Genomic DNA, 12,766 nt, shown 5'->3' with positions numbered 1-12,766 from the left:
ACTGACACAAAAAACTAAAGACTGTCTTGCAGGGGGATCATACCAACTTCAGTGTCTGTGAATTTTCAGGCCACAACAATCTATTAAAATGTAGGACATATTTATATCCCAGACAAATACATTTTCTGGGATATAAATACGTTAAATAATGGACATTACATTATGGGTCAGGGGGAGTAATTTAGCAGACATAAGCATTAACATTATATTGAAACATACTCACTGGCCACTTTATTACATGGCAGCAATTATGGACATACACATGGTTAAACTGAGCGTCGAGCGGAAGAAAGGTGATTAAGTGAATTTGAACGTGGCATAGATGTTGGTGATGGACAGGCTGGTTGGAGTATTTCAGAAACTGCTGCTCTACTGGGATTTTCTCACATAACAAGCCCAGTGTTCACAGAAGAGAGAAAATATCCAGTGAGCAGCAGTCCTCTGGGTGGAAATGCTTGTTGATATCAGAGTTATGAAGAGAATGGCCAGACTGCTTCTAGCTGAGAGGAAGGCAAAAGTAACAGCAGAAGAGCACACTGGGTGCCAATCCTGTTAGCTAAAAACACAAAACTGAGGCTACAATTCATCCAGACTCACTGAAATTGGACAAGAGAAGATTGGGGGGAAAAAAACATGGACTGTCTCGATTTCTGCTGACATTTACTTGTTAGTACCAGAATTTGCCATTAACTGGCTGTAGTGGGGGGTGTTTTCTTGACACACTTTGGGTTCCTTGGTACCATCTTCATTGCTTTGCAAACATCTTCTGATGGTTGTGTGCGGGAGGATAATGTGCTAAGGTACAAAGCCAAAATAATCTCAAACTGTTTTTTTTCTTCTTTTTTTTAAAAACATGTACTCAAATGGCCTCCACAGTCAACAGATCTAAATCCAATAGAGCACCTTTGGGATATTGTGGAAGAGGAGATTCAAATCAAGAATGTACAGCCGACAAATCTGCAGCAGCTTTGTGATGCTATCATGTCATTATGGGAACAAAACAGTAATTTAAGTGAGTGAATGTGGCATAGTCATTGTGGCCAGGTGAGCTGCTTTGAGTTTTTTAGAGAAAGCTGGTATACAGGGACTCAAAATTTGATGTTTTGTTTGAATAATTGACTACATTTAAAAATTAAGTGTCAGTATCGATAACCACGTACCACCTAATGCTGGATGTGCAATAAATAAGGGAGATTGCGTTGACTTTGCTGAAGTGTCCTTGAGCAAAACAGTCTTTCCGGTTTCCCCAGCTGTTACAGCTCCTCCCGTCCAGCAGGTGGCAGTGCCGTGATGAGCAGGCGCAAACAGCCCGCGATGTTCAGTAATCCAAGATGTCTGCGCCCTGAAGGATGCTGCTGACGGCGTGAAGGTACATGACAAGGAACAGGTAAGATGACAGTGTGGCTTTTCCCGTTTCGTTTGGGTTCAACCCGGCGCCGTTTGACCTGCTAATGAGGTTTAAAGCAGAGACGATGTTTGATATGTGCCTGTAGCTTCGGCTGTCCGGTCAGTCTGTTGTCACAAAGTGCTGCTGCTGCTCTGCGTCACGCTCATTTCTGGCTTTTCGGGGTTACAGTTGCCCGTCATCGCGTTGTTTGATTTATTAAAATGATAGGATGGAGTCTAAAACCAATGCTTTGAAGCTCCCGCTAATATTAAAGCATCTGCTTGTTTAACAGCTGTGGACAGATCACCGGTCAAAAACTAGATCCTGTAAATCAATGGGAGCCACTTATATCCCGGTATCTGTATCAGCTGTCTTTTATTAAGTGGCAACACTACAAGATATCTAAAGATGTTAGCATATCCAAATGAAGGACCTTGGAAATATGAAGTTTCTTACTTTGAACTTTGCGTAGAAAGTTTGGCAATTTTTTTCTTCTTCTTAGATTTCATTTCGTGTGTTTTAAGTGTTTTGGGTAGATGATGATTTTCTGGTGGCACAAACAGATTTTAACAATGGGGTGACACGTGGAAACCAGGGAGAGACATATGGGGGGGGGGGGGGGGGGGCAGTTTTGATACATTGTTGGCAATTTGTGAAAATTGGCAACCAAAAAGAGTCTGAAAATGGACTGAATGGCTGCAGTGGACATCGCCATTCTGCCTAATCACGTTTTTTACTTATGTCACCGGCCACATACATAGCATGCCCAAGGCGGAGCAGAAGAGAATTCATATGCATTTATGTGCCATAGAGACCAATTCCCTTCATGGTAGCATGAGTAGCATTAATGGTCCCTTCAATGCTACTCAAGGTCTGCACTTTGATATTTACAATATGAAGGATCATAGGCATGTTTTATCGTCTCTGAAGGGGTCCCCTTCTCCAAAAAAGGGAAAATGCTAAGCACAGAGACACAGCCAGAGGCATCTAGATAAAATATCATCATCTTCCTCCTCACCTCAAGCCTATTCTCCTGAACTGAAGTCATGGCTCTAACACACAAAAACCTGCATACTGCACATGCTTATTTATTCCTTATATTGTCAGCAGATTAGGCATGCAACCCCTCTGTCTCCAGCTGTGAGCTGGCTAAACAGAAATAAGAGCTGGTTATAAGCTAACATTATTCCAGCTAATGTTAGGCCTCCCTCTGATAAACAATTTGATTACTTTTTCACATCTTATGAGAGTTTATTCACCAAGTGTCCAAGTTTAACAGTGTTAGATCCAGCAGCCAACTAAGAGCTAACAGAGGCAAAAACCATGGTTCTTACCTGCAGAAAAGTTCAGGAAGTTCCTGAACGACTCACATCAGTGTCGCTCTTATTAGACCGAAGTGAGCCTCACTGACTCATATCGTGCTCCTTTCACAAAGTTTTACAAGCTCATCTAGAGCAAAGACATGAACACATATTAACAGCTGAGGTAAACAGCAGGCTGGTAGCCTACACTCTGAAATAAATGGCAGATATTTTTGTTTGTCCTAGAGTGGCCACTATAGCTACAGTTATGCACTTGAATGGGGAGGGTTAAAAAAACAGCATTCATTGGCAGCAATCTACAATCTACAAACATATGTTGGTGAGATTATAAATACCAATTTTAATCTTACTGAAGTAAGAGGAAAAAAAAAAGAATAAAAATATACCTAAAGGAAAACATCCTTGTTTAATCGTCCACATTATATTACTCGATCATAATTATTGATTCATTAATGTGTCACTGTGTTGCAGCTGGAGTTTAATGTAATTAATTTTGACTTCTTCTGCCTGGTGGAGGATTTGTCTGAGGTGCAGAAGCATATTATGGCGAGGTTTGCTTTCGTTGCCATGCCGCTGTCTCTCATATCAAACAAGAAGATAGTCCTTCAGAGCGCTTTGGATGAATGTTTCGCAAATCTTTTCCTGCCAATGCCACCTTCAAATGTTCGTGCCCTTCAGCCCCCACAAAATATATCAGTTATTAACAGTAAAGAAGGACCCAAATTACATTTCTCCGAGGCAAAAGTTCACACAATAGCTTTCCCAAACTCAGTTATTTAATTTTCCCTACATAAATGATAAATCATAGATATTTAACTTAGTTTCACTCAGTGTTATTCCCCTAGAGTAGCTTAATGTGTCACCAGGGGAAACATTGCTGTAGAGAAACAGGAAACAAAGTACCCTGGCTGAAATTCATGCCACAGTTGTTGCTTACAGTGGATGCCCTCTTATTCATACACATGGGACTGAAGTTTGCATGTTACAACCCTTCATCAGGAGGGTCTGTCCTATTAAGTGTTATATTCACCCATAGGGCTGTTCGATATAACGATATCGGATGACGATTACGCTATCGTTTGTTTCGTGGTGTCGCAAAATAAACTGTTTACGGCAATATTTTTTTCACCGTTTTGATGGTCACTGTAGTGGCTATATTAATTTCTTAAAGTTCTCTCTTTCTTTTATATTTAATATAACCACACTACTGACGGACAAGCGCCTGTTTTTATGCGTTGTGGTTAGCAACAACGACGGTAACAGCATCGCGTGTCTGCTTGTTTATGTTCCACATAAACCTTTCACAATAAAGCTCAAGATCCTGTTGAGACTTTTCAAAATAAACTGAATCACGTGAAAAAGCAGATTATTTACGGATGAGAATTAAAAAAGAGCCGCCAGGTGCTAAAAAATAAACCTTAGACTCAAACGTTAGAACAGGCTTTTCCCCGCAGCACGCCGTGTAATAAATACTCACAAAGAAAACGGCGGCCGTTACAACTTATGTCTAAAAATGTATCGTTTCATGCATCGGTTAAAACACTCGACTCCAGCTACATGACGCGCAGCTGGAAACATTTCCCGCAAGACGAGCTGCCCGAGATGCACAGAATTTACAGAAAATGTTACATTTTTGTGATTTTTATATCGTTATCGGACGATAGAATTCTTATATCGGGATATGAGATTTTGGTCATATCGCACAGCCCTATTCACCCACCTTAATTACGTGAACATCGAAGCCTGCTTGTTTCTTAATCATTTCTAACTGAGTCCGAGTTCATAGCCAGCTTTTGAAAAAAGAATGCACACATGAAGCTAAAAACAGATAATTACTGCTTCGTTTCAGCAATTATTACAGCACAGTGCTGTGATTAACTCTTAGTGACTTCATAGTGCAGTGGTTTACACATTCACCCAACAGGCTGTGGTGACCTCTTGTGAATAAGGGAGCAGGTGAAAGTAGCTGTAATTAACTGTAAATTGCAACTGTGGTTGAAAAGCTAATAAATTATGTGACATTAAAAGCTGTGCTTATGTCCATCTTCACTACCTTCACTCACCTCCTGATATTTGGATGCATCATTCCAGATCATATCTTAACCTAAGAACTTCGATTCAGGTAATGATAAGATTATATTTCCTCTAACCCGCCTTGCATTAAAATTTAGTTGCTGTTACTGCAGCCCAGAATATTCAGGTCATGAAAAGCTTTTAAAGGCTTTTTGATCCATTGTATCAGAGGTTTGAATTGGCTCATCGCACTTCCAAGAGTCGTTCAGCCAGAGAGAGTTTCCCCCCCCCCCATCATCTGCCGTTTTATATTTTTCTTTTAGTAGTTTTTCATGCAGAACAATATAAGATTAAAAAGAATTTTCTCTGGCTGGGTTTAGTTTTTGTCTTTCCTCACCTGGTTGGAACCTGCTGATTGATATTAGAGTCGTACTGTTCTTCCTTTGTCCCTGAAAACTTAAAGGGATTCTCTTTAAATTGCAAAAAAAAGTGAAACTCAGCTATCTGCTGCTTGAGATTAAAGATTGTTTTAAGTAATAAACGACCGATATGTGGTGGGTATCAGCAGTAACTGCAGGTTTCTTGTAGGTATTCAGTCTCTGCTAATTCTGGTCTGTGTTTTTGAGGTCACTAAGCATCCACCTGCTTCTGCTGTTATATAGTAATGATACTTCCTCAGTACTGTGACTGTGAGGTCCAGCTGCAACGGGAGCTCAGACCCAGAGGGGCAGATGGCTTCAGAGTTCAGACTGTTTACTGTCACATTCTGGCTGCTGTCACACTTGGCTTGCAGTTTCTGAAGAATGAATTTTATAATGTCAGAGCTGTGTGTATCCACATGACACCCGGAGATGGCTGAGATGCTTCTCCTGTGTGTAATCATCGAGATGTGTAGCTGTACTACTTCTCCTCCTCCTCCAGTATTACTTTTCCGCGTTGAGGCGTCCACAACACGGGGAAGTCTAATGAGGCCACACAAATCACAGATCCTGCCACTTAAACGTACAACATCCTGTTGTGAATTCGAAGATATTAGTTCTAGCTGAACATGCAGTCTAACTCTAGCATGCTTTTTAAGACACCAGTCGGTGGTTTTGATGTGTGTTGTGCTTTGATACCAGGAAAAAATGGCTGTGGTGTAGCCATAAAATATAAAACAAGCTCCCCGACTGCAAAATATATCAGAAAATAATGCGAAGTCTGTGCTGTTTTCACTTTTATTAATATATTTCTCAAGTACCCTCTCTGCTGCTGATTCGTCATTGTTGTTGTTTGTTACTTTTTCTAGATTTATTCCAAGTACAAGCAGTTTGTAACACATTCTGTCTTGCCAGTCGAAGATGATGGGGCGAGGGAAATGTAATTCAGAAGAGCCAGTAAAGAAAACTGCCTCCCTGGGATTTGATCACAGGCAAGCAGAGATAATACATGCAGAGTGTTGGAGGGCCGGGAGTCATCACTATTCAAGTACAAGGTCCCGGTTTAAACCTGAGCCACAGTGATTGGCATGTGCTGTTTTAGTAGTCGAGTTCCCTGATATTAAACACGATCATTAAAACAATGCAGATGAGAGCTGCTGCTCATTAACTGTCTCCTTTTTGCATGGTGGCTTCTTATGAGTTTGGCAGGAGATGTCACTCGCTATGTGGCTGTTTGACAAAACATGAGCATCTTATTAAATGAGATAGATTTGCTCCATTTAAGCCTCATGAGCATCTGTAGGGTAGGATGCTGTTGTTGGACTACATGGCATTGATGTTTCGGTCGATCTAAAGGTGATGGATGGACCTGAGTTTAGGCCTCTGAGCGGACCAGTCAAGTTCTTTCACACAAGACTGGGAAGCCATGTGACTTTCCTGGAGATATTATCTTACTGAAATGATAAGCCACCATATCAATGTAACATACATGTCAGAAAGTTGGGAAAAGGGCAATGAAACACTGGAAAAGCTGTGTAATGCCTAATAAAATGTATACTTGGTTCCATTTTTTTTAACAGCCAAATTAGTTAGTTAGTAACATGACTGGCTACAAAAAAGATCATCCCAGATCCCACAGATATAGATTATTCAAAAAGTAAAAGATGAGTAAGGTTTCACCACTTTATGAAAAGGTGTATGTGTGCAAAAGATTAACATAAAAACCTGTAAATGTAAAACAGAAAATCAGCTCTTCAAATGTCTCCCACATGACCATCTAAGATTAGCCTGATGAAAAAATTCTCAGGGAAAGATACACCTCTTAATAGGATAAATACAGAATATCAGGCCCCCATTGTTATTATTTTAGTGGTAAAAGATATTTCAATAGAAATGAAAATGAGAGAGAACCTCTTCAAAAATTTTGGATATAATATTAACAGACTTGCTATTTCTAAAAATGTTCATTTGAATTTGGTACACAGTGATACCCGGGGAACTTCACCCGGGGAACTTCACACTGAAGCTGGATGAAAATGTGTTCTTCTCCATATTCAGGCTTTAATATCTGAAAGCATTCACCTGATTTAAATTCTATTTTTTTTTTAAATGCCACGTGGTTTGCTGTGAATGAAACAGCAGTCCCCTACATGGAGAATTGTGATTTCTACAGGCCTCCAAATCTGTGGTCATAGATCAGACATCTGTAAATTCGGGGGATCCATTATTGTATGCTAACTTGTTCAGGGCTCGCAAAATTTCAAAATCCCTGGTAGCCCTTCGGGCAGGGACTCTTCAGTTTTTGGTAGCCCAAAATAAATTTAAGTAGCCCGAATAAAAAAAGAGAGCAATTTTTTGATTGATGTTTTGTTTCCTGTTTTGTTTCCGTATAATATTGTAACGGAAACAAAACATTAATCAAAAAATTGTTGAAACACAAATTACAACATTGTATAAAAATTACAATCATCAACTCAAATACTTGGTTCTAATTGAAAACAGAAATTTCTATGAACTTGTAAGAACTGTGTAGGACATGAATCAGTCTGTGTCAGATCCTGAATTTGAAATTTCCACTGAAGTCACAGGTAAGAGGCAAGTGGAACCAAGATCGAGGCCATTTGCTTTTTGAAGTTTGCAAAGACTGCTAAATTGTGCCAGTGGTAGTTCACTCTTTGCAACATAGTACGCTGTTCTAAACAGATTTTCAGGTTTATTTTTAGTATGTTATTTGCAATTGGTATTTGTTCTGGGAAAGATATTGCAGACTGAGCAATGCATTTCTTGCATTTCTCATGGGTTCTAATGGGGGCCTTTCTTAAAATTACTGGTCCCAGTAACAAAGGCGCTTGTCGACTCAGAAATCGAGGGAAAACCAACAACACACCCGGCAGAACATTATGTTATTTACACGGGTGCACATGGTAAATGCTAAATGGCCTGTATTTATATAGCGCTTTTACTCGTCCCTAAGGACCCCAAAGCGCTTTACATATCCAGTCATCCACCCATTCACACACTGGTGATGGCAGCTACATTGTAGCCACAGCCACCCTGGGGCGCACTGACAGAGGCAAGGCTGCCGGACACTGGCGCCACCGGGCCCTCTGACCACCACCAGTAGGCAACGGGTGAAGTGTCTTGCCCAAGGACACAACGACCGAGACTGTCCAAGCCGGGGCTCGAACCGGCAACCTTCCGATTACGAGGCGAACTCCCAACTCTTGAGCCACGATCGCCCACATAAGTGGTCCGCATGTGCGCATTCGCTGTCAAAATAAAAGACGCGCACCAGATAAGAAGTTGCAACGCGCGTTTGCGTCCATATAAAAGGCACTGTTTTTGTTCGCTAGAGTGGGATTTTCACGGCACATTCCGCACCACATCTCTGTGCGTTCATCATTTGTTTGAAGCCAGCTCACCTCCTGCAACCACTTTTCTGAGAATACGCGCTTCTTTTGTGGTTCGGACTCTGATATTTCTTTGTAGGGTGGCAGGAACAAAAAGTAATTGTTAAACGAGCTTCTTCGCCATCTTTTAAGAGTTCTAAACAAAATGTCGTCTCTCGAAATCTTATTCACACGCGTTGCCAACTTTATATCTTGTGCACTCCTTTTTTTATTTTGACAGCGAATGCGCACTGCGGCACTTTATGTGCAGCCCTGGTTATTTAGCTTGTCATATTGCAGCACAGAAATTTTTTGCTCATGAAACCATAAAGCTGCACTTTCTTTTTTTTTTTTTTTTATTCTTTTATTTTAACAATATACCTCATAAAGATGATTACAGGCATTAATTAACAGTTTTTTACAAGAGAAAAACGAGAGAAAAGAAAGACAAGATAGATAAGAAAGAGAAAGAGAAAAAAAAAAAAGGAAAAAAATTATATATTATAAAAAAAGGAGAAAGCTTGTCGGGAGTAAACAATTAACCTAAATTGGTGGTTCAAGTTAAGAGAAATTCGGGTTTTATAGGTATTACGTATTGGACACATTATCCCAGCACAGATGGAAACCAGGCCATCTGTCATTACATGAGCTGTTTTCCTCATCCTATATTCTCTAACAGTAATTTGCCACATAAGACAAGTCGGTATGTCTTGCGAGACCATTTCTTTGTTATACATTTCTTACTTGCAACCAATAGCTCTTAACAGACATATGTCATTTTTGGACAGTTTGCGGTATACACCAAAAAATTGTCTTCATATCCTGCGGGAATGTAAGTTAAAATGCCTTTGTAATATAACATGAATGTTTTCCAGTAAGTCAGTAGCACAGGGACAGTCACATAATTGGGTTGATGGGTCCTTGGTACCACAGTTTTGCCAGCACACGGGAGGAATTCATCATAGTGAGCCTTTTGACATGGAGTGATAAGAACTTTATAGAGTTTTCCATCCGAACTCCCTCCAGCTTTGGAGGAAGTAATCTCCATTGCCATTCCCACCTCTGAGTCCATTCTCCAGAATACTCATCCCTCTCCTTTTTCCCAGCCTGCACTTCCTTTTTGCCTTCATGTCATTTGTCTAACTTTTCCGTTTTGTGGTAAGCCTTTTCTTGGCTGTCACTTCTTCACCCTGACCTCTCTTATTTGGCTCAGCAGAACTAAAATATATATCCTGCTGCTTTTATACACACACACACACACACATAACGGTCAGCGATTCTCTGCGCGATCAACCTCTCATATGTTTAAGCTGCGGGAGATTTCACTTGTCATGTTTGCATAGTAAGCTAACGATTGATAAGACGATGTCAGAGGAATTCGTGCGCAAATGATCGTCACTCACCAATCAGTGCTGTCGCTCTCTATACACAGTTCACGCGATTGCAAAGTGAAAGCAAAAAACAAGCGCAAATTCAAACGCGATTTCAATATGTCACATATTGACAGTGGCTCACCGATGCCAATGACATAATTACCCAGCTACATTTCCGAAAGAATGCAAAAGCATTGACATATATTTTTCCTTCCTACAATAGCCCGACGGGCAGGGCAGAGATAGATTTTGGTAGCCCGACTGGAAAAATCGCTAGCCCCGGGACGTCGGGCTAGCGATTTTGCGAGCCCTGATTGTTCATATTCATAGTCATAGCAGCAGATATTTACCAAACACGTTTGAAGGACCTAGCTCAATTAAATTTTAAAATGGGTAACTGGCTTGGTCAGCAAGTTGCAGCCTCAAGCGGCGGGCTTCAAGATTGCAGTGTTTGTCATATCTGTGTCGGCTCTGTTTTTTAACCCTGGAGGTGTATGCTCGGCTATAACTCTATCACATAAAGAAAAAGACATAGAAATAAGCAGAAATGCTGCCTTTTCCGAGCCTGACAGACGGAAAGTGAGAAACAAGAAAATCAAGAAGAGCATCCAGCTTATTATCTGTGATTAGTTCAGACGTGTGGCTATCATTTCTCCACATGGCTGAATTCAAAATAAGCATATACAGTTATGTCCACCTATTTTTTTAGATGCTGGTACAATTGTTTTTTGTAGCTATTAATTATTCATTAATTAGCATAAAGTATAAAGTACGCAAACAATTAAAGAAATTCTTTGCCATTTTGAGGTATTAGAATTATTTTTAATGCACCACCCCTATTTTTGGGGAGTCAAAAAGCAACCCTGCAAATGAAAATAGTTTTCAATAAATATTAACTCTTATTACTATATTTATTTATTTACTTACTTATTAATGCTTAATACTTTGAGAGGAATGCTTTGCAGATATGTCTGAAGTCAGAAGCCAAGGTTTTCTCTTTTGTGGTGCTTTACCAGGCCTGTACTGCAGTTCTTGTTGTGGGTATTTCTGCCTTGAGTTTCTCATCAGTAAGTGAAATTCATTTTGGGTCGGGTTAAGATGAGGTAATTCACTCAGCCGTGGCAGAAATTCTGACCTTCAGAAACCCCTTAGTAGCCTTCACAGTCTGTCAGTCTGTACTGTGAGACACCATCCATGCATCCTTGCTGCTGTTGGGCGAGTGTAAGCAGAAAGTGTAACTCTATTCACTTCAGAATTCATCCATCTGTCTCCTGTCACATCATCAATAAAAACTGATGACCTCGTGCTATTGCAAGCCACACAGATCCATGTAATCTCTACATTATGGTGTGATATATCTACCTGCTGGGGAGTTGTGTTTTTTTTTTTTTCCACTAAGCTGGATGCTGTGGGTTTTACTTTTTTTTTTTTTTTTTTTTTTTTTTTTTAACCATTATTTTTTTTTAAATCATGGAAAGGATTCCACGATCATCCACTGCTGTTGTTTTCAGTGAGTTCATTCACCAATCTGATGAACCAATGAACCAATCTGTTGAAATTCCTCCCTGTTTGATTTGTGTTGCTATTATTGTTGTTGTTATTATGGCCTGTGTCACTTCCATAAGATCTCATTTATGGTTTTACAGCCACAGCATCCAAATACGGCTCAACTCCAGACTGTTCACCGGTTTTTAATTTATGAATAAATAATATACACAGCTCACACCTAAAAAAACAAACAAAAACAACAACTTATGAGTGAATTGTACAGCTACATTTCAGGTCCAGAAAACAGTGGATTGGCTGTAATTCCGCAGCACTTAATAAAATATTTACATTGAACCCCTTCAATCCAAGCTGGAAGTCTGCACTTTCAGCCTGTATCCATCATATTTGTAACCTTATAATGAGATTTGGTTTTATTTAAGGCTATTTTCTGTAAAATTGATTACTTACTGAAATGGAAGTAAGGAGTTATTTATTTCTGAAATGCACAGCCAAGAGCCCAGAGAGATGAGACCTGCAGGTTCAGATTTGGGTTAAACCAGGTAGTGCAAGTTCCCGTTTTCAGTCTTGAGGGATCATTCAGACTCTTCTTGAGTTCTTCTTTTTATTTGACTGGCCTTTAGCACTTGGCATTCAGCGATCAATAGCTCCAGGGCCGAGGTTTGATGGGATGAATACTAATTTAGTGGAACAGCATTGGCATATGACTGGCTCTCTATAACTTTATATCTGACGTTACCTCTTAATCCTATTGAGAGCGTCCTGTGTGGCACAGTGAATGATCACAGCCCAGTACATTTGTTCTGTTTGGTCACTGCATTAAGCCCATCGATTACAGTTAATCTGTAGCTTCTAATTCGTAGCACGGTGCCATCCAAACAGATAGTGTATCCAAGAGTTTCTTACTGCCTGCTGTGAAGGACCTTCCCGTGCAGTTTGTTTTGCTGTTAACAGATATTTTGTCGCCTTTTTTCATTCAAGGACACCATTCGTTTATTGCGGCTCTAATGCAATTCAGACTTTTCTGCATAGATGAGCAGAAACATAAAATTGCTATTATAATTGTAATATGCTTGTGCTTTTTTTCTTCTGGTATCCAGGGACTTCAGCTTGTCTCCAGGGCTTTTCCTCCTGTTTATCTTTAATATGCAATAAAATGTTTGACAGCAGAGTTGTGTAGCAGTGGCAGTGGTTATCTTAGAAGTCAAATGCATGTGTACCACTGACTCATTGTGAATTTCCCTTATATGAAATGTAAAGGTGATTGTTGCCACTAGATGGACTGCCAAACTAAGAGTTGAATAAAACAACATGTCAGAGGTGTTTTAAAGTCTGCCTAGAAGATAAGACAGAACTT

The 12,766-nt window shown here is 40.0% G+C and overlaps 1 protein-coding gene across 1 annotated transcript in view; it reads left to right on the top strand.

The window, feature by feature from the left end:
- Positions 1-1,253: 1,253 nt before the first annotated feature.
- Positions 1,254-12,766, top strand: part of mrpl11 (mitochondrial ribosomal protein L11) — a 59,396-nt gene continuing 47,883 nt past the window's right edge. The window contains exon 1 of the mRNA XM_026144283.1: positions 1,254-1,387. The gene's annotated coding sequence lies outside the window, so the exon portion shown is untranslated. The remainder of the gene's footprint in view (positions 1,388-12,766) is intronic.

The sequence above is a fragment of the Astatotilapia calliptera genome, chromosome 2 (assembly GCF_900246225.1).
Source record: "Astatotilapia calliptera chromosome 2, fAstCal1.2, whole genome shotgun sequence".
Classification (NCBI taxonomy): Eukaryota; Metazoa; Chordata; class Actinopteri; order Cichliformes; family Cichlidae; genus Astatotilapia; species Astatotilapia calliptera.
Note: the sequence above shows the minus strand (reverse complement) of the source record. Positions and strands in the feature narration are given on the sequence as shown.